General features: G+C 42.8%; 1 long non-coding RNA gene across 10 annotated transcripts in view; it reads left to right on the top strand.

The window, feature by feature from the left end:
• The window catches only part of LOC106629302 (uncharacterized), a 133,896-nt gene that overhangs the window by 12,147 nt on the left and 95,131 nt on the right, over window positions 1-26,618 (top strand). Inside the window, exon 2 of one of the 10 annotated variants that reach the window (XR_012581648.1) lies at window positions 3,049-3,201. The exons of 8 other annotated variants lie outside the window; for them this stretch is intronic. This is a non-coding gene — a long non-coding RNA (uncharacterized LOC106629302). Of the gene's footprint in view, window positions 1-3,048; window positions 3,202-8,204; window positions 8,758-26,618 lie in introns of those variants that run through there. One more of the 10 variants, XR_012581649.1, reaches the window with a different exon arrangement.

Raw genomic sequence — 26,618 nt, 5'->3', positions numbered from 1 at the left:
TATAAATATGTGGTGTAAAGGCAAGAAGATTCATTTTAGCTGCTCCTTACTACAGAAAAATAGGTTAGTGATCTCCTGAGAGGTCCCTGCTTGTCTCCTCTGCTCTTGACCAAGCACTCTCTTTTCTACTGAGCATGGTTGCAGCTGACAACACTTATCTGGAAAGGAATAAAGCCAGCCTGAAGGGACAGAGCAGGCAGTTCCCATCTGCCTTCTTCACAGCAGTGCCCTGCCTGATTTCTGTGCTGTGAAGGAAGGGAAAAAACACTAAATACAACAGAAGAAGTGAAGCACAAAGTGTGGCCTCTGCTCCCAAGCCCTTGTCCCCACCTGATGAGAGAAAGTGTATTTCTTGAACTAACAGAAGAGCTTGGTCCTTCAAAAAATGTCTTACAGCTCTCATCAGAGCAATGGATTGCTGCAAAAACAAGCTGGAATTAGGTCCTCTGAGGATGTTTTATTTCTGTCAATTGGCACCTTCTGGTTTACATACAAATAAAGAAAATCCTAGGAAAATGGCACAGGACAGGAAAGCAGCTATTCTGCAGTCTCTAGAAAATTACTTCAGTTGTTTTGAGGTTTTGTCTTTGGTTGGTTTTGTTTTGTTTTTTTTTTTGGTGTGGAAAAACTCTACAGCAGGAGGGATTAGAAGAAGAATATTAGAAGCTATGTTCAGTGATGGAGATACAGACTGATTTAAAATAAGATACAAGATTAATAAAAAATTAGTAAAGCCTGGCCAAGCCTTTTGGGATGGTTTGGGGGAGGAGGTGAGGAGGGAAGGAGTCAATCCTAGAGCAGGGATCAAAGATACAGCACAATCAGATGAACATTTCTTGTCCTCAAGGCTTAGCTGGAAACATCTCATAGGTGTGTATCCAGCTATATTCTTTATTTATCTCTTGCATGGTAGGACTTAAACAGGCAGTACGATCTAAAACTGGTCTGGGACCAAAGAAGGGCTGAGCCACCCTGGTTATTTGGTAGAAAACCTCATGTTGATGCCTTGAGCTTCTCCCTGTGTGCAGAAATCACTTAATATCTGGGGAGCACCTGCAGCCACTGGCACGGGCAGTCCCTGAAACCCTTCTGCTGCTGAAACAACAACGTGTTCCTGCATCCCGCAGGGTGCCGCAGCAAAACAGGGGAAAGCAAAGGGATAAAGCAGAGAGAGGCAATAAGGATAGGCAGCAAATAACAGCAACATTCCACTGTGGGCATCCTCAGCACTGCCCCCAGGCTGACTCCCTGCTCCTCGAGATCCAGGGAGCAGCAGGACCAGGTGGGCCATGATATCCAGAAGGAAAAACCTTACAGCCAGAGCAGCAGTGTGTCAGGACAGGATGTGAAGATCAGAGCAACAAAATGAATAGCAGGAAATTGAATGTTTTAAATAAAGTTAGTTGTTCGTGGTTAAATTGAGAGCCTCTCATTAATTCCCTAGTCTGCCAGCATATGAAAACTTAATGATTCCCTCTAAAAATACCCCATCCAAAACACAATTAAGAGGCTATTAGTAGGTATAGAGAACAATAAATAATAAAGGCTGTTGATTTTAATTCTTCATAATTGACAGCTGGAAATGGAGCATTTGCAAGCTGAGTGAACTGATACCTTTAAAAGAAAAGACATATATACCCCTGTGCAGATTAATTCCAGGCTATTTGCATATTTTACCTTGGAAAGTAATCTGGGCAGAGGCAAATATGATGCTCTGAGGAAAGGGGGAGTAGGAAGGGCTGGCTGCTGCTGCTGCCTCTCGCCCACAGCAGCAGCTGCAGAGCACCCTGCAGACCTCCTGCCCACAAATCTTGTGGCAGGTAAGGAAGCAGCTCTGAGCACCAGTGAAATGAGCAGATGTCTGCAGGGCTGAAGGAGTTACACAGAGCTTAGATAAGGTGTCAGGAATAACTTCACTCAGTGTCTTGCAGACTGTAATTTTAGGCAAGTACAGCATAATTAGTGGACAAATGTTGCAAACTAAACTTCCATAATTTTTTTAATTTCAAAATGTGACAACTGTAGGAATTTTAATGAACCTCCCATGTCCAAGTTCTGCCTTCCTGGCAATAAAGCTTTACTGACAGGAATTTTTCAATAAAGTAAATTTTAGAGTTGCTTGTACTACTGAACTGAAATGAAAATTTCCATGAGGGTGATTGTCACCCCATTTCCCCCAGACATGGAACCCATCCTGAGGGCAGTTCTGTCTCAATGCTACAAAGCAGCACATTAGAGTTTCATGGATTTCAAATCCCCAGCGTTACCTGCTTGCAAGACCACCATCAACTCCATGCCAATAAATGAAATATTTTAGTAGATGCAATTTATAGAATTGAACAGTAATATATATCAAACAATTAAAATCAGATCACAAATATCCCTTGAGAAGGAGAAACAGAAAAACTCACACTATACACTAATTATTGCAAGTTATTTTAGCTTAGCTTGTGAATGATTAACAAGGCTGTAATTTGGCCAAGACATGATGGATTTATTTGTTTATTGCAATGGTGATTATGGCTTGGGCACTGGAGTAAACTGGTTTGCTTAAATAACTGCTGTTTTATCAAACTTATTCTTCAGTATTTCAAATGGCTTAATAATAATGAAAAAAATATACAAGGCAGGTGATATGTTGCACCCAGAAAGTTATAAGGATAAAATCTCTTTCCTTGCCAAAGATGCCAGTAAGCCCTTATTGACCACTAATCCCAGATAATCTGTTTATGATCTCATTTTCCCATTTACTTCCACACTCAGTGAGTTCAGTTGATATTTAGGGACTACAGGGGAAGGATGGTGATAGAAATGAGCAATGTGTGTAAATCTGATCCAACAAGGAAACATCCTTGGCAAAGCCCTATCTTATTGCATCATGAATAGTCCAAAATTAAAACAAGTTCTTAGTAGGAGAAAAAACCTCATAATGGGAGAGGATTTTTCCTTTGTGTTAAAAAAAAAAAAAGAAATTAAAAAGTCATTCAAAAAAGGATACCCTACATCAGAGAAGAAAAGGTTAACTGGATTGTATGATGTATTTTCTAGTGGTTTTCAGGAAGAGCTGGCATCTATGAAGGCACTCCACTGAGGTTTTCCAGCTGCAGGGTCTCCCCTATCCAGCACCAGGAGTGGCAAAATCCCATCCTTGCCTGGACTCACGGATTCAAACATTTACATTTCTTTCCACTGAAAAGCAAGGTATATTATCTGTTTATTTCAGATATCTGAATTTAAGTCAAAGGGACAGCAATCTAGTAGTAGACACATTCACAGCCAGGAACAGGAGATGAAAGGGTTGCCCTTCTTTTTCCAGAAAACTTCAATAAGAGGAAGAGAATTGATTATAAAAGCTGCCAAAATGATTTGAAATGATGCAATTTCAAATCTGTTGAGCAATTCCTTTCTGAAAGACTGAGTAGGTCAGAATTACAGATGTGGGGATATCTTATCTCATTAAAGTCCTCCCTATTCTTCAAGACCCTGCATATGCACAATTATATATTCGATTTGCAATTGAATTTAATTTACATGCTTAATGATCCAGAAACACAAGAACACAGTTAGAGGCGAATAGAAAGTTTGGCAACATTCTCAAAATAAAGAATGGTTAATCAATCAGATGCCTAGGTTATGAGAAGGAGGAAAGAAAACAAGGACAGGCAATGAGTGTTGAAACAGAAACAGAGTACAGACCACTCTGGGAGCAGATAATCAGAAAAAAAGGATGGGGATGGGTCCAAATGATGCCTGAACAGTAATGTCAGGCTAAGACCTCACAACTGGTGCAGTGTAACAACGACCCTGAGCCCTGTTGTGCCTCAGCTGCCCAGTCTGAAACTGAAACAGCTGCATTATTTTGTTTATCTGAAGGGTGTCAAGCCTCAGCTCAAGAGCTTTATAATTTGGTTGGTGTCTTTGAACCACAATGCAAATATGGTTCAAACAACTTCATACAAAGCCTGGCACGTGTCTGTTGTTTTCTGGATAAATTTGAAATGATGTAGAGCAGAAATTCCCCTGTGTGTCCTGCAGAAACATTCCTGGGATGCATTGCATGAGCCAGGATCTGGGAGAATGTGGGCTCTAAAGGAAGACCATGAGCAGGCTGCATCAATGCAGCAATCAGGGAGTGAGAGCAAAACCTCCTCTGGGAGGGCTGCAGCAATGGCACACCCACAGAGCACAGCTGCACATGCAGGAGGAGTAACGTGATTTTAATATGTTTAAGCAATCTCCAGAAATAAACAAGCAGAAGAACCTTGGCTGGAGATGGAATCTGTTTACTAGATGGCTGCTGATGGTGCACAAGAATGTAGTATTGCCTCCCATGGGAAGAAAATTTTTTATTTAATTTCACAGTAAACTATGGCAGGATTTAAGCTTTTGGTTAGTTTATAGCCTTCAATATTTGGGAGTGAAGCTTTTAAAAGAGAGTACTAAAGGCTAAAAAGCAAGGAAAAGGTAAAAATTATCCAAGTGACAACTTCAACCCAACTTCCTGTACATTACAACGTACATTTGGAATGTTGTAGGTTAGACAACCCTGCAAGAGCTGGAGTAAAGTTTTGTGGTACAAAAGTTCAGTCTCACTCCAGCAATGTGTGAACCATTAGTGGCTTCCCCAGGACAAGTAAGGCACCCAGGAAATGTTGTGCAAACTCTGATGAGAAACTGAGCATGGGATGGCAAATCCTTTAGTAGTGAGCCCTGAAGGACAATACCAGGGCATAGGAAGAGAAGAGAGACTTGCACTTTATTGCTGCTTTCATGTGCTAAATCAGATTTTTTTCTCTCTTATTGATTTCAGAAAATGAAGCCCTGATATACTGCAGGCTAAATGAGAATAATAATAAAAAGAAGTATTTCTTACAGCTATGGAACTACTATGCCATACTAAGCTGTAATTTTAGGAATGCTATTAAGTGTTTGATTGGTGGCATAAAGTTACTCTTTACTGCATCCATCATCAGAGTTTCTCATGCAGATGAACTTCCTTTACTTAAAAAGTAAGGGGACTAGAGAGCAACAGGAAGGATCCAGACACCAGGCATAATTCTGTTGAGAACAGGTTGGAAGATTTATTCCAAGTCCACTTTTCCCTCCCTGTGAGCTGGACATGTGGCTCCAAACGTGGGCCAGGCTGCTGGGCCCCCAGAGAAATTGCAGAGGAGCTTGGTGGAGTTCAGGCTCCAGAGACAGCTGTCACAGACAGCAGGCCAGCTCTGGGGTGGCAGCAATATTAAAAAAGCTGAGAAGGCTTTAAAGAGACTTTCAAAACAAGAAAGTTTCAGAAATGGTCTGTGCAGGAAAATATTGGCTTTGCCTGACGTTAGAAGTTTCAGAGGACTGTGAGGAGCCTGCTTGTGTCAAGACTCCCACTGCGAAATCGTTTGATCTCCAGTGAACAAAGTGTGTTAATACCCTGCGTGCTCCTTGCGGGGTCTCTTTTGCCCTGAAACACTTTGAATTTAGAGAGATTTCTGGGCACTAGGCAGCACTCTCACTGCATCCAGCAGCAACAGTGACTTGCAAACTGTTCAACCAAAGACTGAGGTGAGAAAGAATCTTGTGTGATCCCATCCCCAGTCTAGAAATTCAGCTGAAAGAAAACATCTACTTGGCAGATATGATTGAGTCTACATAGTAAACAGCTTCATAAAGCAGGCACTCATCTCACTTTTAAGTGACAGCTACATTTACCTCATTTAAAATAAAGAATTTGGGTTGAGGCACACCGTTGGTCTTAAGAACAAGTACAAATAACCTGCAAGCTCCCTTTCTCCAAAACTCAGATCATTACTCTAGGTTGCTTGCAGTATGGTTGCTTAACTTCCCCTTCATTGTAGATTTTATTTCCCCCTTTTTCTATATCCTATAATTCCAGGGGAGCAAGAAGTTAAAGGGAGCCAAAGGGAGAGATTTCAATAAGATCACATCTGTTAGTGGGAGAAACATTGCTGGAATATTGTCTTGTCATTTGCTAGATGGTGTTAATGAAAACATTATGCAAGTTGCTGTGGGATAAGAGAGGCTCATTGCAGATGCAAACAGATGTTTCAGTACCAAAGTAAAAATGCTGGGAATAATTTTAGCTGTAATTAACGTAGTGCATTTTATAACAAATTTGTACCTTTAAGAGAGTCTTGAAGCTGTAACCTTGAATTATATGATTGTTTTATGACAGATGTCAGTGGAGCACTGCGGAAATTTTCTCTAGTAAGGATGAAGATACCACACTTTATGTGTCTTCAAAGGGGCTCCTGTGAATATTAGTGCAATTGCTCCTTTATAGGCATGGTCCCACTGCATGCTAAAAACCACCTCCCTCTGCTGCCTTCCCAGCTCCATGATCACTTCATTCCATAACTTCCTGCAATAATGCTGTTTCTGAGGACAGATTCCTTCCTGCTTCCACTTGGTGATCAGCTCCTGCCCCGAAACCTTGGGACTGAATTAATAGCCCTTATCATTTCCATGCTGCCCAGCAGTAGTGGCTGTTTTCTAGGATATCTCCAATGCTGAGAGGGATGAGTAATGTCATTTACAGGCTTGTGCTGAGAATGAAGACATTAGGAACCGAGTCCTTTGCAGTAAATCATTTGCCCCACAAAGAATAATGGTCCCTGTGCTGTCCCTGAGCCTGTGGTGTGAGCATGGCTGTCCCCCATGTCAGAGTACTCCAGTCTCACTAAGGTCAGAGAGAGACCCCTGCATAAGGATGTGCTCACTGTGCCAAAGCAAAAGGGATGTGCTTTTGTGCTAGGAAACCACAGCTGCCTGAGTTATTGTTGCAGAGGGTATATCCTTGTCAGCCTTAATAGTAATTTATATTCCCAGGTCAGGCATTTACAGGAAGTCAGCAGTGTCAGGAGGGGATGAATCAGCAGAAGCTGCTTTTTGGAAAGTAACCTCTGGAGCAGGTCTGACAGCCAGTCTGCCTCACACAGTGATGGCTCCTGATGGGCTATGGGGTGTTCTGACAGCCACTGATGAGGATGGGACAAAATTGTCCCTGTAGTGTGTAGGTCCAGGGCTGGGGGATTCCTGCTTGGCCCAGGTCCATGCAATCCCATGCAGATGGCAGTGCTGACAGCAGCAGCGTGGCTGGGAACAGGCACAGGGGTGGATCTGCAGCAACACCCATCTGTGGGACTGCTCATGTAGGCCACACAGGGCAAAAGTGCAGAGAAAACAGGATTCTGCATTGAGTCTGGGACTGCTGAGTCCCACAGGAGAAGCATTGCTGTCCTCACCCAGGTGTGGGGATGTCAGCACTGACATTTCTGGGAGCAGCTCAAGCCCTGACCCCAGAGCACTCCCAGAGCTTGGCACTGCACAGGGTGATGCTGAGGCCATGGCATGACCAGCACAGCTGCTCCCTGTTCATCACTGAGTCTGAAACTGCTCTCCTTCCTAACACTGCCTGTGTAACAAAAGCCTGAGCTTTATCCCAGCAACTGAAAACTGCTCTCCCTTTGTGTTGAGATGTGGGGCAAAAAATCAAAATGGTTGGGGAGTGTTTGGCCAGCTGTGGTGGCCAAAAGGGGCTGTGCAACATGTACAAGATCATCCTGTGTTGGCAGGGATATTAATTTGGACCAAGCTCCTGATGATCTATAGTCTGTGATGACAAGGGTAATTTTTTTTCATGTAGCACTTTTTACCTTGTTGTTAACTGAACATTAAGGAGTCCTAAGTCATAGCCAGACATTTATTTTGCCCCTAAATCACCCACAGAATCCTGATAGGAAGATAATTTATCAGTAAACCAAAAAAATTCCAGTAACTGTAAATCAATGGGAAAAGATTATTTGCCAATTTAGCCCACATATATTTTTTTCTTTCTTTCTGGTCTTGCAGATAAGGAGACCTAGTTAAAATGCTTTGTTATACCCAGTTTACTTTTCTCTGCCCTATTTTAATGATAGTGGGCAGCATATTCTCCCCAACATTCAAAGGGACAAATCCTGCTTCATAATGGTATAAATTCAGGACAAATCCACTGCAGAGTTCCTTCACAATACTTCTGTAATATGAAGGAAGAATAAGCCTAAAAGTCTTGTATTGCAGAAAATGGTAGAGAGGCAGAAGGACAACTGGGTTAAAAATCCTGATAAAGAACAGTTGTGTGAGATACCTGTAATGATAGGAGCTGATGTGGGAAACTGTGTGAGAGGAAAAAAGCTACCTTTCTATTAATGCTTTTCAAAATAATAATGTTGAAATCTCTTTTAAAAATCTGGCATGAGATTCAGTTCAGAGAAAAACCCAAGCAAGTAGGTTAATTTTAACATTGACTTTAGTGTGGGGAGTTTCTTCTGGCCAGGGCATGGGGTGTTTAAGGTGGATGCAGGCACCTGGGGCACGGTGGCAGTCCAAACATGCTGACCTTGATTTCAGGTGGGGCTGTGAGCTGAGCCTAAGGTTAGCGCTGAAGAGCTAGAAATAAGACTTCATGTTTAAAAGACAAGATCAGGAGTAGGATCAAAATGCAGCTGAAGTATTCAAAATTCTTCCAAACAGCCAAGGTCAAGGTGCTCAGTTTCAAGCTCTTGTAGACTTTCCTTATTTCTCACCTTTGGCTTTCCTGTTTGGCTTTTAGAACAAACGCAGAATTACTCAGAGTTGTTCCTGAAAGAAACAGAAACCCCAGTCTTGAGCTGTCTGCAGTGAGAGGGACCACAGATTGTGGCTCCCTTGAGGTGAAGGTCAACAGAGAAGCTGGTGTTGGGAATCTGTGTAGCTGCTGAACAGGTTTGCAACCCCTCTTCTACATCCATCCCTGGGTACTGCCCTCTCTCCTTTGCCCTGGACTACCCCTGCACAATGCAATTGAGGAAACTGGCTGGAACTGGCACCGACCATCCTTGCTCTGCTTCCAGGCCTTTCTAATGCTACAGCCCAGCAGATCTGCAAAGCTGACTTTAGGAAACAGTTCATTTCAGTTAAAGGCATTATTGAAACGCCAGGGACATTTTTAAGAAAAGTAGAATCATGTCTCTTTTAGAGATGTGTTTGGCTGCTGATGCACCTGGCTGTGCCTCCTCAGCTGTCTTCAATCTCATTTGCAGTGCTGGGAGTGGTTAAGCCCAGGATGACAGTTTATTTGCCCTCACAAAAGTTAGTCCTGCTGCTGCCCCTTTCCTCTGGAGGTTGTTGGTGGGGTCATTACAGAGATCTCTGTTTGCCACACTGCATCTCCACTGGTGGGACCTGTCCTCTTTTACCTAGCCTGGCTGTGTCCTCCTGCAGCTGAAGTCAGCCAAAGGTAAGGGGCAATCCTCAGAAGTGCTCTAAAATGTGTGCAGAAATCCCAACCAACCTACTTTTTCCATCTGCCAGTTGTTCAAAAGTGTGTGGGGCAGAGAGGGATGGAGGACACTGAAACGCAGTGAGACTGAAGTAAAAAGATCAAACAGTGGGTGTTTGTATTTGGTGGGTGAGGAGAAAAAAAATGTTTTGCACCAGGGGTCAGTGTGAGTATAAGGTCTGGAATATGTTCAAACTGGGAATTGCAGAGAAGTTTCTGCATGGAAGGTGTCTAATGCCAGCACAGGTAGAGCACGTGGCTCTGTGGCACCTTGCTCTTGGGAGGCTGTGCAGTGCACAAGGGCCATGAGTTACTTGGTTGTTGGTGTGCGCTGTCTCCTCTACTGCTGTGAAAAGAAACAACGGCAGGAGAGGGGCTGGAATGAGCTCCAGAAGCAGAAACATGGCCCAAAACCTTCAGGCTGGAGCCCCCACAGCCCCTGCTCCCAGTCTGAGTGTCCTGCATGATGGACTTGAGGCTCTCTGACCAGGGTTTGCTGTGTGCTGTCATACCTGTGGACATTTCTCCTGTGCCTTTTTTGGATGGTGTATTGTGATTTCTGAGCAGTTATTTAGCGAGAAATCCTGTACTTGAATACTGTGACTAAAATGTCTGTTGCTTAATTTTCTGCTGCTGCAATACTAATTTTCACCTGAGATTACTTCTGGAACTGTTGTCCTTGTCTTTGCTTGATTTTTCTGATAGTGCAGCCCTGAGACTTTTTCAGGTGCTGTGTGAAAAATTGCTATAATTGGAGAGGGTGTGAGAAACAAGAACCTCCTGTTTCCCACTGCTCCCATCAAGATGAAAAGAGAAATTAGAAAAGTTAAGCTGCAGCCAATGTTTCCCCTGGACAGTATTTTTCTTACTTCTTTGTCAGCCTCATTTACCATTTCCCAGACTGTGCCTCAGTGATTTGGATTAGGTGAAAACCCACAATAACTTGAGCAGCTCAGTATGCACAGCACAAAGAAAGACTTTTATAATGCAGGGATGCTCTATGCATTCTTGCCTCTGAAAGAAAAACCCAAAACTAAGTGGAATAAGAGACTGGAGAAGGATGAAACCAGTCTCCATTTTGTTGTTGAGGGCAGGATGGGTGAAGAATTGAATGGTGTAATTGGTTGCAATGACCCTGCACTACCAGAAGTCCCTTTTACAAGACATGCAGTCCTCCATGCCTTTTCCTGAAAGGGATTCAGACTCACACAGCTTTGCCAGCAGGCATTGGATTCTTGCAGAAACCAAATAACTGTGGGAGGAATAAAACCTAAAGCAGGGAAAGAAGAAAGGCAGGCAAATTCCACCAGGTGTACTAGAGATACAGCTGGTATCAGTGCCCAGAAAGGATGGCTGCCTCATCCAGCCCTTTGAGAAAATGGGAATCAAGTCTGGAGGGTGACTGTCTTGGCAGTGCTGGGTTAACAGTTGGGCTCCATGATCTCAGAGGTATTTTCCAAGAGAAATGATTCCATGGTTCTGCACTACAGGCTCTGGATAAGTCCTGGTGTGTCTGCAGCAAACTGCTGCTTCGGGGGATGTAATGAATTATTTAAGAGTGAGGATGCACGTTGGAAAAAAAATCTATCCTTTGCCACTGAGCAAAAGGGCAGCCCAAATGTGTTCCCTTGTTTGTGTCCATCCCCAGGTGCTGTGGGAGCAGATAGTGTCCACTAGCTCTGCAGTGCATTAATCACAGGGGTGCACCGAGGTAAATGGCTCTCTGCCCAATTCCCACTTGGTTTTCTATCCTCTATCACTGAGTTTAATTTTTGTATATTTCTGCTGCGTTCGTGGCAAAGAAGCAGGATCTTTCTCCTAAGTCTTTCTCTTAGAAACAGAATTCCTGACTGGGAATCAGTCAGGAAGAATTCAATCTTTTCCCCTGAAATGGCAAAGAACAGGTTCTGGTCAGAGACCACACCCAGTGGTGAGGTTGTTTCTTTTCCTGTTTGAGCAGGGACAGGGCTGAGGGGATGGACTTTAATTTGTGGTGCAAATACTGAGCTGTGCTGGAAAAGGCTGATGCATTTCAGGAGAGAGCTGTTCTTAGAACAAGCTCTGCCTTTGTGCCAAAGTCTCTCCAGAAATGTCTGAAATTTAGCCAAGAGGGCTGTTGGGATAGCAAAATACAGGGGAAACATTCCCAAAAGACTGGTTTCTTCTGTACACAGGCAGTGGCATTCTGTGTATTCAAAACCTCAGTTCTGGACAAAAATAAGACAGCCTTAAAGATCAAAATGTCTTTTCTTCATGTTGAGACGGCAGGATTGTGGTAATCATCAGAACAAAAATGTGCATTGTCACTTGAGCATTCACAGGGGCTCTGGGCTCTCAAACAGCTGAAGGAGAGGCAGGCACAGGAACAAAGGTGTTTGGGGCTGCTCTCTGGTGATAACCAGCCTGTCCTCAGCTCCAAAGATGTGGCTACCTTGGATAAGTAGATCAGCTCACAGTGCTCCCTCCAACTCCTCTTACTGCCTGTGCCACATTCCTCTCAGCAGAGAGTTTGAGGTTTGGCCAGACAAATTCTTCCCTCATCTTTCCTTCTTACTTAATAGAGAGGGAGTTAAATGACAGAATGATAAGCTGCAGGTCTGGCTGGATATAAACATAAGAAAGAGGAGGCTTTGAGACTGGCTTATCTTATCTCTCTGTGCTCCCACAATGTCTAACAAACCACAGAAATAAAAGCAGAACCAGAATAGTTTTTTGTTGCTGTTTTGTTGGGTTTTTTTTCTCTTTGGGTTTTAAAAAATACTTTGAAAAGTAAGGTTAACTCACAAGATTTAAGATTCCTGCAGTAAACCTGACAATGCTTGCAAGCTGGTTCATTTTGGTTGTGTAAGTAGCTGTTACCTTGAGATGTCTGATTTTGCCCATTTCACTATACCCCCTAGCAAGTAACTGTCTAAACCCTCTGCAGGTTCAAGCACCTGCCATCAACGAAGACCCTTCAAAAAGCAAATCTTTGGGCAGGAATTGCCTTGGGTGAGGAAAGCTTGTGGTTTTTAATGTTACTGTGATACCTACAGTTTTACTTTTCTAAAACTTCTGTGACAATTTCCCTCTCCCCACCCCGACCCCGGGCTTCCAGGTTTTAGCCCTTGTTGAACAAGATTCAAACATGAATAACGTGGTCTAAGGGTATGGAAGACTACAGGAGCTGATGAAGAGCCCAAACTGCTTGAGTTCAGTTGAAAATTTATAATTTCAAACTAATTTCATTAATTCAGTAGCATGACTCAGTGTTTTCTAACACATCTTTGGTTCAGCAGTAATATATTGCTTGGGTAATCTGCTAATAGCTTCTTTAGAGTTGTTGTATTGAAAACAGCCTGGTTTGGATTGCTTCCCCCACCCCTCTCACCCCCCTTATAATATTGCAATGGGGTATTTGTCATGCTGCAGGAGAGGAATTCAGAAAATTATATTTTCTGCTGTAAATTAAAAATATGATGGTAGGAGTTCAAGATAACTGTTCTGTGAAGGGTGTCACTGTGGGAATGACTTCACATTCCAAACCGGCCTGATTTGGGGAGTAGATTTTTGCCAGCCACTTACAGACTGATAAAAAAATCCTGAGAGCTTATCAACATAAAGGAAGGACTGGATTTGGAGCTAATTAACTTTTATCTAATTGGAAGCAGACATGCAGGTATTGATAACTCTTACACTGGGTGTCCCTCTCCCCAACAAGCTGTGTGTTACGGAGAACCTGCTCATCCGCCTGCGCTGCCGCCCCTCGCCAGCCAGGAACCTTCCAGGCTCATTTCTTCTGATAAGAAATATCAAATGCTCCAGGCTTCCCAGCAACAGCCAGGAGCCCGAGGGGCTGTATTCACAGCCAGCTGGCTTCATAGCTTTGTCTTTCGGGTGTGTTGTACCCGTTAGACAAAAACCATGGTGTCCATGTGCCTCACTGTTGCAGCTGGTCCAGCCAGGCTGGAAAAGTCCCACCAGCACACAAATCTTCTCTGTGTTTCTTGTTCTTGCTGCTCCTTGTACTCTCTAGTGAAACAAATGCATTTTTAAATACCATGCCATTACTATTTAGACTTTTTCCCCTTTTTCTCATGCCTTTTTTTTTTTTAAGGAAGGAATTTTCACATTTCTGTCACTGCTCATGCCTTGTAAATCCCTAGCCAAATGTTTTCATAGCAAATACTCTCCTAACATATAATTTGTGGGCATTTCCTTGGCTTGCTGCTGAAGCATTTAAACTTCCAGGCCTGCTATTTTGAATCATTCCATAATCACACCTTTCATGGGAGGCTACAGAATACAGAGAAATTTCAAAGAGGGCAGAGCCCGGGAGTATGCAAGAAGCACTATGATTTGCAATATTTACAGTCGTGTTTTATAATGTAAAAACTGTGTGATTGTGTGTGTGTTGTGATCCAGATCTTCTTGTGAGAAAGCAATTCCCTCTCCACAACTCCATGCCCCTCCATGAGGATGTCCCATCCCTTTTGTGGAAAACCAGCATTTTGCTAGTGGTGTGGCCTTGTACAAAGCCAGCACTCCACAACTGCACAGAAGCAGTTTGAGAGACTGATTAGAGGAGCAGAGAGACAATTCAGGGGGACAAGAATCAAGGTTGCCCAAATCTGAACAATGCTGAATTACAGGCCAGTAGATTGGCACTTGCCTGGATATGATAACGAGTTATAGCCACAGCAGGTGCATGAACAGTGAACAAAGGTCTCCGTTGCCCTCAGCAGCAAGAACAGAGTTACTCTTTCTCCCTCTTCTCCCATCCTTGATTCTTTTGCCTTGGATCCCAACTACTTCTTGTTTTTCTGCTGTCAACTTGCTTAGATGCTTCTCTGCTCCTGGAACATTTATTATCTACACAAGTTTTTGTTGCTCCCAATAAAGGGTAATCTCTCATGTTTCATAGAGAAATGAGGAAATGCTGCTCAGGTTTGACAGGAAAGGCAGTTTGGAGGATGGGGAAGAGCAGCCTTGTTGATTACACCAGAACAAAACCTTCTTGAAAGAGGCATTGACTTAACTGTGTAGTCTATTGCTGATAATGGATGGCTGCCTGTTTCCTGTTGGGAATATTTAATATATCTGCTTTAAGGCTGCATGGGGACTTGAGGTTGGCTGGTCTTATTAATAATGCATGGAATGGCTGGATTTAAGTAATTATTATGCACAGAGTATAGTGCAGTGACATATTGGTGCAGAAAACGATTCCTTTAATAGGCTTGTTCCTTTTGGCTAGATCCCTGAGATAACCAGTTTGTTTGTTTGACAGGTTTATACCTTCCTCTCCTCCTTGGATTTTCATTAAAACTGAACACTTTTGCTGAGCAACTGCACAGTGCTCAAGAAACCTCAGTGTTTTCAGGGGAAATGGGGTGGTGGGGCACAGCCCTGGGCGCTGACTTGTGTTGGCATAAATCCTGTGCCCACGCATCCTCTGCAGGGATGGGAACTGTTCCTGCTGCATGTGCTCCTGCAGGTGGCTCTGGCAGCAGGAGGCAGTGCTGGAGGTCTTTTTCACCTTGAGCCCCTTTACCTTGCAAGCTCACAAATACAGCATGGAGCCCAAAACTGAATTAAATTAATAAATGTTTCTATTGCTTCAGTGGGAGGAAGTAAGAAAAAGTGGAATTTGAAGATCTAGGAGAAAACAGAGCTGGGATTCTCAGGGGTGAATTTGGGCATGGTAGTAGTCCAGTCTTAAGTGGGATAGTTTCTTTAATGTGAAGATTTTGTGAGCATTTTGCTGCTCTACTTATTGGCAAACTGCTGCCTTTGGGAGGCAGCTATGGCTTGAAAGGGCTGATGAGTGGGTGCAGTCCCCTGAAATGCATTCAGCCATTTTCTTTGAATTAGCTGAGCTGGTTTATAAACAGAGAACCTTGTAAAAACCGATCATTAAAGAAATTTATCTCTGCTTAAGCATTGACATTGATGTCACCACTGAGGGGGCAGGAGCTGGTCAGGAATTCCTTTTTGTTACACAAAACTCTTCCATTTTGCTTTCTCTTACAATATATGCTTTTTGTTCAGGACATAACTTTCTCTACTAAATATAACAGGAGATCAAGAGCACTGGCTCCTTTGACAGCTCCTCACATGACAAGAACTCTCCAGATACAGCAGCTTTTGATTCCTTCTCCTGTGTGCTGCCTTCATCGTGAGTCAAAGCACTTTATCTAGTGAAGAGGGTCTGTGAATCCCATGCCAGTTTGTTGCAATCTGGCAATCTTCACTTAATTAACTTACCACTAACTCTTAGCAGCTTGTAATTTTTTTTTCCAGGCAACATTTTCATGCTAGGTCCCCCAAAAGCCCCAAAGCGTGTTTAATTGAAGATATGATAATTGTAAGTTACTTTGCTGCAGCTGTTTAAAAAGGAGGAAAAAATCCATTAAGGCTATCTGAATTATATCACAAGAAAAAGTCTAATTTTGTTATATATGCCACCCTTAGGCTGAGCTAAATTGTGACTTTCATAGCCCAGCCTGAGGCTGGTTACTTGACTTTTTTTCTGAATACTTCAGAGATAATGTTAATGTCCTTTCTTGAATCGAGCCAACAATGAGTGTTTGATTGCTTTTGGACTTTAGATTGGTGGCATCTTGAGTATTTTTACTTCAAAGACAAACTCCCTGTGGAAAGGTCAGGAGCTGGGGGCTTGAAATAGTTTGTGGATCTTTCAGCTGAGCACCCAGAGAGTCAGGCTGCTCCTGCCCTTGTGCTGAGAGATGTCATGTGTACTTCACTGGGCACTGATGTGCTGCTGTCCTCCATCCTCACATTCCTGACTGTTCTGTTGGCGAATCTGTTCCTGAGCCATTTATTTGGTCAGGAATGCAATGAGTGGGCTGGTTCAGGAAAGGCCTTGCATGAAGAGCCCAGACAGGGAGCTCTCAGTGCAATCACACCCACTGGACAAGTGAAGGCATCTTGCAAAGTGGCAGAGGTGAGACCCCTGGGGGCACTGAATGTCCCCAGCTTCCCCTGGAGTCAGCGGGTTTAGATCACTTATCCCAAAGGCTCAGTCTAGATACAGCCTCATTGAGAGGTGTCCTGCAGAGAAAGACCTCAGCTTCAGCTCCTAGTAATGGCAGCTTATTGCAAACCATTAACTCTTCTGTTTGAACAGCAGGACGTGCCCTAAAACCCCCTTATATCCCCTTAATAAGGACAAAACTACTACAGGCTCAGAGTGCAACAGCACTAAGTGATAAAACCCTGTGTGTATATGACTCTTCTAATAGGCAATTTGTTCTGATAGTGGAGATTGTTGATAATAAACAGTAATTGTAAGGGTTTTGTCCTGCTGCTTCTAGTCAGAAGAATTTAGTTCCCATTCCTTCATTTATAGAACTTTTTTTATATCCCAATATACAGCTATGGGACAGACACAGACTGAAAGTTTTTAAAGTTAGTGGCATGAGCTGTGAGCTTGCTAGGCTTGTGTTGCACAGGATTGTGATGCACACGTAAGATAGGAGTGTGTTTTCCTTATACCGAATCTTCAACAATACACCTGGATGGAATTTAACTCTGACCAGATTGCTTGGGGGAGTGATCTCCAGATCTCTAACTGCTTGTAGGTAGATGGGATCTCCACCACTTGCTCGGGGGGTTTTCCAGTCTCACAGGAGCTGAAATCTTCTCCCTGTGTGTGTTTCATGGTGTGCAGCAGCAGCTGTGCTGAGACAGCTCTGACCTGGCCCCAGGGATCACACACCTGTGAGCGGGTGAAGCACATGGCTGTGTACCTGGAGAGCATCTTGCAGTCTGGTTTGATCTGGAAGCAAAGCACTTCTTGCATTTGGAGACTGCTCTGTGGTGCATAACAAAGTGGGGGAGGGAAGGATGAGGGTGGGGAGATTTGCTTCCAAAGCATATCCCTTCTCCAAACTGAAAAGCTAAAGGAGAACCATCAATTGTGTCTTGAAATGTTTCAGGCAGCCCTAAAATGAAAGAGAATCCCCTGTGTGCATGACCAGCTGCTACCTTTTACCTGGAGTAGGAGCTGTATTGCATCTACTTTATTTATTTGCACACTGCTTTTTCTTTGTGCTCAAGGACATGCTGCCCTTCCTTACAAATGAGTGCCCAGGGTGGCTTGGAAGCTTTGAGGGATGGGGAGGTGAAACAGTCTGCTATGTTATGACCACAAAAAAAATGTGTTTTGTCTCCAGAACAATCATTATTAGAAAGAGGTGTTTGAGGGAAATGTTCATAACATTCTTCTCAATGACAATAAAGCACAGTGAAGTAGAATGCTCAAGTATAAACCTTCCTGAGTGAATTGCAGTCTTGGGGTTTGGTATTTGGTAGTTTGTTTTGGTTGTTTTCTTCCCTCTAAAGATCGAGTGTAGGCTCTCCTCTCATCCATTATAAGGCCCCAAAATGACAGACATTCCTATGGGATTAAAAGCACACTGAATCAGAGATCACGAAAAGATTTTATGGCAATCCCTAAGGAATAACTCTTCTGAACAGAGGTTGCTTTTAGACCAGCATTGTGTGACAAATCAGCCTTGGGGACTGTTTGCAAAGGCATTACAATGACACTTTTTTAGCCACTTGCATTTACATTTTGTGCCCATGGAAAACAACCACCCTGGCTTGGTTTGGCTGCTTTTAACACATTCTTTAAAAGTAATAGGGCTCAAGCATATTGGATCTGAGCTGCTGCTCCAGGGTTCATATGGGGCTGGGAAAGCTGGAGTTGCACAGAACCACAGCCTTTGGTGCTGGTGGGGTTTGATTGGGGTTTTTAATGTATTACCAAAGTAACAAATTTCTTAGCTGTGTTCCTTATGGCTCCTCTACAGTAGGTGGTGAGCAGCAATTGATGTATTTGCACTGACCCCCATTCCCTGGGCACTGAGAGACAAAACCAGGACTTCCTTTGTCCTGCTACTATCCAGTCACATCACTATGAACCCCAGTAATTTAATAGTGCAGGTACATCAGCTGCTGTTCCTTGGTTCTAGAATATTGGCTGATGGAAAAAGTAGCCCCAAGGAAGATTTGCAGTGATATCCACTCAGGACAGTGTTGCTGAGCCATCAACCTTCAAGAGAAAACTGCTTGGATTTTCTTTCTTTTCTTTATTTTTTTTTTTTTTTCTTAAGGGTAGCTCTTAAATAAGTGGCTCTTCTCACTTGGCTTCATTTCTTCCAGTGCTAAAATGCAAGTGTTTCCCTTTCTAACCTAGCATGCTGTAGGGATTGGAAAGCATTTTCATGATGAAATGGAAATCTTGCAAAACATGCTGAGACTTCCCCAGAGGACCTTACAATAGAGCGCTAATGCCAGGCAAGAAATCCCTAAACCTGTGACTTCTGATACCCTGTCCTCTCTTATAGTCACTTTGCAAAGTCTCATTCAATATTTTTTGCCATCAAGGATTGCCTAGACAAGGATTTGCAGAGAGGATTATGCCCTACAAAGCACCTCAAAGCACCTTTTTTTCCCATCAGTTATTAAAAGCTGGGTTACAAAATATTTCAAAGCTAATTTTTTCCCCCAACTTACTTTGGAAATTGTTTAGAAAGTTTGGAGCTGTACTGAGCAAAGCCTGAGCCACCAGAGAAATCTCATGCCTAGAGGCTTATGGAATAAAAACAGAGCACAAGCTACAAGAAACTTTCTCCTTAGGACAGTACTGTGACCTTTAATTTTTTTTAAAGTAACTTTCCAAAAGGAAGTTGTGCTCTGAATTTCTTACACTGCCTTCTTGCTTCTGTCCTGGCTCAGTCAAAATCCAAGGCATGCTCTGATGCTGGCAGCCTAACAGGATGATTTGTTCTTGACTTTTTTTTTTTTTTTTTTTTTTTTAGCATATTGGGCACAAATAACCTCTCAATCAAGGTTAGCACATGGACTTCTCTTGGTGTAGCCATCTCCGTGGAGGGATGTATTAGGAGTAGTGTCGGGTATCATTTATCTGATATTTCTTCGCCGTCCCTCTTGCTTCCAGTGAAGGAATGCAGCTTTCTCCTTTGCTGGTAGATAAAGGATTAGCATTAAAGAGTCCAGTGTCCCCAGAGCCAAGGCATCTCTCTAATCTGTTTGTGCTCAGGAGGAGCTGGTGCCTGCTGGCGTGGGCAGGCTGCTTGTCCCTGGGGCCCCTGCCCAGCTGGCACAGGACCAGCAGCAGAGCTGCTCCCAGCCCTGGCAGCTGAGTGCTGCCTTCTCCTCTGGGCAACACGTTTCTTATGAATCCATCTCAAGGGCCCAGGGCTCACAGAACCCACCTTTTCCTGGTTTAGCAGACGGGTAAAGACAAGTTTCGAGAACAGATTTTAAAACCATGTCATGTATAGTCTAAAAAATTTGAAATTCTCTGATAGAGAACCACTCAGCAAAGGACAAAAATCAGAATCAATTTTATCCGCTTTAAGCAGTAGCTTTGTTGTGTACACAGAGACAAAACAAATTAAAACAGGGCCTCAGCTCACTCTGGGAATGGTGCACTGTAGTGTCCTGGTGGTACTAAATATTCAGGGCTCCACAGTGCTGTCAGCACTAGTTTGTGGTGCACACCTGAGTGAACTGCTGCTACAGGGTCGGGTCCCAGTAGATTTAAAATCTTCTGCCTGTGTGCAGCTGTTGGTCAGAGCCATTCGTGTGGCAGACAACAAATATGCTGTTCTCCTTCATGAACTTGAGCTATTTAGGGATAAGGCAGCATTTTTTTTTTCTCATTGTAAATTAATTATCTGTTCTGCTTTGTTTTGGTTTTTATAAAAAAATAATTTGTGAGTTTTGTAATATAATTATAGAACTTACCCTCTGCTGTCCCTGGGGTAGAGCTGAGGAGATGATTTCTTCCATGGAGGAGAGGATTTGTTGGGAGAGCTCACAGTGTGGTTTGTGCAGCAGAGGAGCTGCTTCATGAAAGGACATTCATCTGCTTTATACTGCATTTAGAGATGTCCTGATGCATTTCTTTGCCCCTGGTTCAAACTGGCTTTGAGGCAGAGGGTGAAAGGACTTTGGGTTTTCTTGGTGGGGAGGTGGGGGACATGCATGTTGTCAAGCTGAGAGCAGGGGAACCATCCTACAGACTGGTCAGGGGCTACCAAATCTGCTGAGGCCCAGGAGTCTGTGTGAGTTCCTTGGGGTTTTCTTACCACGAATACACTAAGGTAGAGAGATTAAATAGGAGGAAATAGAGGTGCCTGCATGAGAAGAGAAAAATTATACAATTAGCCCTGCAGGAATAGGGAATTTGTGCTCTTAGTTATGGTCGGACAGTGTTAGCACACAGGCACTGCACCATCATCCCTGCTGCTGCTTCCAGCCCATGGTGGGGTTTGTTTGTCTGGAAGGTGATGGGGTTGGCATGTGCTCATCCTCTGAGTTACTTGGTCAGTAAATCTGAATGCCCAAGGAGAGACATTGAGGGGTTCCTGCTTTGTGCTCAGAGGGGAAGTGGAAGTGACCCAGCAACTAATCTATGAGTTTAGAAATTAGAGGCTGTTGACTAGTCTTTTCAAATTATTGGTGGTTTTCAAATTCTTGGTGGTTATTTCTTTAAGAACTGTTGAAACTCCATGTTAAGAGAGGGAAGAGTTTCTGGAGATTGCTGTAAGAAAGATTTGGAAATAGTATTTGTTAGTGCTCAAAATGAGCAGGTACAGAGCCCTTCAGCACTGCTAGATTGACCTGTTTGAAGATTCATGTGGAAGAGGAAAAACAAGGAGCTGTTATTTTGGTGACTGTTACTAAAATATTCTGATCACTGTTCTTGAAAACTAGGGATAACTCGGTGACTATTTTTTTCATCCTTTGAAATACAAACTGGTCTTCCCTATGTACAGTACTCGTTACTCCTGAGTCCTGCTCCTCCAGGAGCTGAAACCTGAATTCTGACTTCCAGCCCACGTGCATTCAGCGATTTCTGTACCCAGCTTGGGCATTGGATTGTCACACTTTTGGCAGAGACCAAGACTTCCCAACAGGCTGAGGTCTTGTTTATAAAGCTATTTCTGTACCCAGTGCTCAGTTTTAATAGCAGACACCCCCAGTACCTCTGTGATGAAGCCTTGCCTTTGTGTGGCCATGGAGGAGAGCTCAGAATGCTGCTTTCTTTAAGGCAACTGATGCATTCCACCAAAACATTTGTAAAATACTTTACCTGGCAGAAAGTATGAATTATTTTCTTAAATAGCCGTCCCCAGGCCCCAGGAGTCTCCTACTCTCTGGATGTGCTGTACCAGGGCTGTTCATTCCCTCAGTTCTTGATGTCTGGATAATGCTTGTCCTTGAACACAAGGTAATACTTCCCTGCTTTTAAGCTGTCTGCAAGCCCAGCTTTGAACAATAGATTTCATTCAGAATTAAGATTTATCAGTCACAAGGATCTCTGTTTGAGCAAAGTCTTCAGAGCTCTCACTCTTCCCTTGACCAGAGGAAGTTGTCTTTTCTTTAACTTTTTGCTATAAAAGCAAATTCACTTAAACTGTATGCTGCTTAAAGTCCTTTAAAGCTGCTGTACCACTGAAAAAATCAGGCAATGTCCACACCTGAATAACATTTTTGTGTTTTTTGTTCATCCCTATTAATGAAATCATCAAGATTTCTTAACAAGGTCTTATTTACTCTTAGTTTGATCAATTTTTGGCTTAAAAATATCCTGTAAATTGTCAGGAAAAAAATTACAGCCAGTGATTGTCAAAACAAAATATTCTGAACTGTTCTATTCCCTAAAAGCTTTGAAGGTTTTTCTTTTTCTTTTTTTTCCTCTTCCTACAGCTTGACTGTGATTAATTTTTAAAGGCCAGGGGAACTCTGAGGAGAAAGCTTGAGCCCTCAGACAGAAACATCTACATTAGCAGCATTTGAGAGCTGTGATCTGAGGGGAGTTGTTTAAATTCTGTGTAGGGTGAAAAAAGTGATGCATTCCCAACCATCCTCTGTGTGGCATGTGGCAAAGCTGTTGCTGAGGTTTTAGCACTGCTGAAATGGTGTGGTGTCAGTCCCTGTGGAGCTGAGAGCCAGGGCTGTGGTCGCTGCTGCTGCACAGAGCAAGGCTGAAGCTGGTGGTGAAAAATGGGACCCTGGGCCTGCACCAGGGCCTGCTGGAATTCTGAGTGTGCACAGCCTGAGCCTTCCACAAGCACTCACAAACCCTCTGAGAAATCATTTGGGAGGAGAAGTACAGAGTTGAAGGGAGTATTCAAGGTCCTGGCAAGGACACTCTAAGGATGAGGGGGCAAACTGGGCTCTGAACTTTCCCTACCCAAATTCTGCTGGTTTGCCTGGAGGTGCCTGTCACTCACTGTAAATTTTAGTTCTTGATTTTTTTGTTTTGTTTTTGTTTTATTTGTTTTTCTTTATTCCTCCTCTCAAATCTGGCTTGTTAAAAGATTCTCCTTTCATATGTTTGCAGATGCAACTAGTGGGAGAAGGGATGAAATTTATGGGGATTCCTTTAGCAGACAGAGACCTATAATACAGAGTGCCTTCCTTAGGAAGGCGTCAGGGAAACCCCAGCGCCGAGTACCCGCTGCTCAGATGAGATTTGTTGTGCCAGAGCCAGGTTTGTGCTGCCTCCAATGGCTCCAGAAATTGGGCAGCAGAATTCACCTCCTTGGCGAGGAGAGGGAAGCTTCGCCTTCACCCGGCACCCTCTGCCCTCCCTTCCCTCTGCAGCTTTCCTCTAGATGGCATTGCAGGAGAAAGGGAATTCAGATGGAAAGGGAGATTTTTCTTTTTTTTTTATTTTTTTTACTGCCAGAGGAGTTGCAGGAACCGCTTTGCATTTTGATGGTGCTCGATTATCTTATCCACTAGACAAGCACATACAATATTAATACCTCCCCTGTCAATCTCAAACAGGATGCAGATAAGTATTTCTTCTGAGGAGTTTTATTGATTGGGTTTTCATCTAAACTGTCTTTCCTGCTTCTTATTTTTCTTTTTTCTTTTCTTTTTTTTTTGGTCTGGGCAATTTCATTATGTTTTCCCAGGATATTCATGTTTGTGCAGAAAAATAAAAATTATGTGTGTCTTTTGATATAAAAAGACCAGTGGAAATTTTGGGAAAAAAAAACCAAACCAAAATAAAGCCACCTTGCTTATCTCCTGGGTTTTTCTTTTTTTAATCTAACTTGCTGAGATTGCAGTAACAATTTATTCTGCTCTATTTTTTCTAGTTTGTTTTCCTCCTGCATTTGAAAGTACTACGTGCATAATCAATTTCACTGTAGTAATTCCTCTTTTTATGGGATGTTCAGGCAAGCTGAAAAAATAAAAGAAAAGGAAATTACTTTTAAGACTGCCCACAGTGGCTGTGGGACTGAGATGCAGATTGCTGTCTGGGGAATTCAGTAATCCCCTTGTAGTCCTCTTAAAGTTTACCACACTTTCCAAGTATTTTCTTTTGGAGGTGTTTTGGAATGGAGGCCTGTGAGCAGATCTCTGTGCTGACACAGACAAGTGGCAGAGCTGCTTTGCCAAGTGAGCAGGCTGCTGTCGCCAGGCAGGTTGGATTTCCTTTCCTCAATTGTCCTGTTAAGAGCTGGTTACTCCTGAGTCCTGCTCCTCCAGGAGCTGAAACCTCAGTTCTGACTTCCAGCCCATGTGCATTCAGCGATGGTTTTGTACAGAATTCTCTTTCAGCTCCAATAGTTCTTCCCTTCTTACTGTTTGATCCAGAAGCAAAGGGTTTGCATCCCCTCTTAGCCTTCATTTTGACAGGCTAAATCAACCCAGTCTGTTTAGCTCTCTTAAAGCAGTGTTTCCATTATTGAAATCATGTCAAGGGTCTTCCTCCTGCCCACTTCTAGAATGAGTTCATCTTTCCTAAGTTGTGCCTGAGCCATATCCATCTCCTTGGATAAACACCTTGCAGGTGATTTGCACCTAGCCCTGCTGCACTTGCAGGGGCTGCCTCTCCTCTGAAGCACTCTGGGAGCACTGTGACCTTTTTTGTGGCTCCATTATGGTAATTCAGTTGTCATGGGATCCACTTCTTTTCCTCCTCAGACATTTCCAACTGCAAGCGTGTAGCTTATGATGAAAATTCAGTTTTATATTCCAAAATGAATCTATTTTTGTTATAAATTTAAATACCACTTCCGTTAATTCAGTAGTCAGTGTCATCCCTGCCCACGTGGTGCTCCAGTCCTCTGCTAAAACCTGTCTTGTTAAAGCCAACAAAGTTGGTGTCACTTGAAGGCATCATCTATGTACTCCTGTTCCCGTGGTTAGGAGGTAATTGTGAAGGTGGGCTGGGAAGGAATTATTGCAAGTGCAACCTGCTGTAGTCAAGGTTCTGGGGCCCAGGTTTCCTTTGCCTCTCCTGGCAGTGAAGGTGTTGGGTCAGTCCCATTAAATCCCCTGCAATTAATACAGGTTGCCTTTCAGTCTGGTCTCCACACACTCACAACATACTTGGCTTCACAATATCTTCTAAAAGCTGGAAGACTTTTGCACTCAGCCTTAATAGATCTCTCACCATTAGTAAATTAATGTGGTTTTCGTCATAGTTTCTTAAATATAGACACTCTTCTACAGCTATATCTGCAAGCTCAGGAGCTATTGAAAGTTCTTGTTACAAGAGCTGCATCTTTTTCTGGCTGTTTTTAGGAGGGGTGACTGTGACACTGGAATATTTTTATTTTAGAGCCGTTTTAGCTGTGGTAATTTTTTTGCATTCCCCTGCCACCCATTGCCCTTTCCATGTGCTTTGTGTGGACAGGCTGTATTTACAATATTCTCTTCTCCTTAGTATCCAGACATGGGCAGTGATTAAAAACCTTTAATTTGACTAAAAAAACTTCAATCAGGAATTATATATTTTAATTCACATACTTAAAAAACACATCAAAGCAAGACTCATCCAAAGGAAAGTGTATTTTTGAGATTATGTTTTTGTAATCTCTTCAGGTCCTAACCTGTGTGTTCGGAGCATAAATAAAACAGTGTTGCTTCAACTTCTTTATTGTGTCCAGGGTGAAAGGCAGTTAAATATTTTCTGGACTTGGCAATCTTTCCTGTTAAGGAGGCTCTGTGTATATGTGTATGTATGTATATATATATTTTAATAATTTTAATTTTATTTATATATGTAATTTATATGTATTATTTATATCTATATAACATAGAGATATATACTATATATTATATAATATATATTATATAGTGTGTATATATGTATATTATATATATTATATATAATATATATTATACATATATTTTTTATATATACATGAGAGCTACCTATTCTGAATAGTTGCAGCAGAAGCAAAAGGTCAGAAAGGCTCCACTGAACGTCTGGCTGCTCTGCATTGAGGATCTCTTGCCTGAGGGAAGTCCATGAAGATGAGTATCTGGCTCATCTGGCCCCCTAAATGCTCCCAGTGACAGCTCCCAAAACCTGGGGTGCAAAGTGGGTGAGTGAGGGGTCCTGGCTGTGCCAGCCTGCCTGGGGACTCTTGTGCCCCTGAAATCCACATTAGTGCACATGGGAGTATTGATGTGCTTGGACCAGGTGCAGTGCCTGGGGAAGAGCAGAGCCAGGGGAGACTGAAATCTTTGTGAGATTGAGTATTGATTCCTCCTGCTTGGAGAGCTTTAGAAGTCTAGCCTAACTCAGGGCCCTAAGACTTTGAGGATATCAAAAATTATTCATGTATATTCCACTAAAGGGAAATTTTTTATCAGTTTAATCTTCCACATTTAATGCACCTCTAGCACTAGCTCAGCTGTGGTGTGTAAAGAGGAGTTACTGGCTACTGTCTTTTCCTTTCTTTTTTCCCTGATACCATTTAGGGCTGGTAAATTGGTGAATTTTAACCAAAATATTAGCTAAGACATAGGAAAGAAGTCTAAATGAAACTCCTGATGTACCAGGAATGCAGTCCTAAAACCAATTAGAGATAAGCAGCACACAACAACTGGAGTAACCCCTTAACACGTTCCCCTGAGGGTATTGGCCCTGACCTCCTCAGACTGAGAAAATTGTGCCCAGGTGGGTCAGGTTTGTAAAGTTCTTTACAGTGTGCTTCTGTAGGAAATGTAGGCTTTCTGTAGGGTTCAAATAATGATCATCTCTTTCTGAAAAAAAGCAAGAATGCTCTGAAAGTAAGAGTTGATGGTCAAAATGGAATTTGGAGGGCTTTCTCTGAGTCTTTTAGGTTTATTTTTCTTTTGTTTCTGGCTCTGTCATTCTAATAAAAATATTTACTTGATCTGTTTATTGATGCTCACTATTTTAATTAAATCTGTTTTCCAGAAACAAAAGACTTTGAGTAATGCTTGCAATAAATATCCTGGTTGAATTCTTTGAAGATTTAACTTGAAAATATTC

Source organism: Zonotrichia albicollis, chromosome 9, assembly GCF_047830755.1.
Source record: "Zonotrichia albicollis isolate bZonAlb1 chromosome 9, bZonAlb1.hap1, whole genome shotgun sequence".
Classification (NCBI taxonomy): Eukaryota; Metazoa; Chordata; class Aves; order Passeriformes; family Passerellidae; genus Zonotrichia; species Zonotrichia albicollis.
Note: the sequence above shows the minus strand (reverse complement) of the source record. Positions and strands in the feature narration are given on the sequence as shown.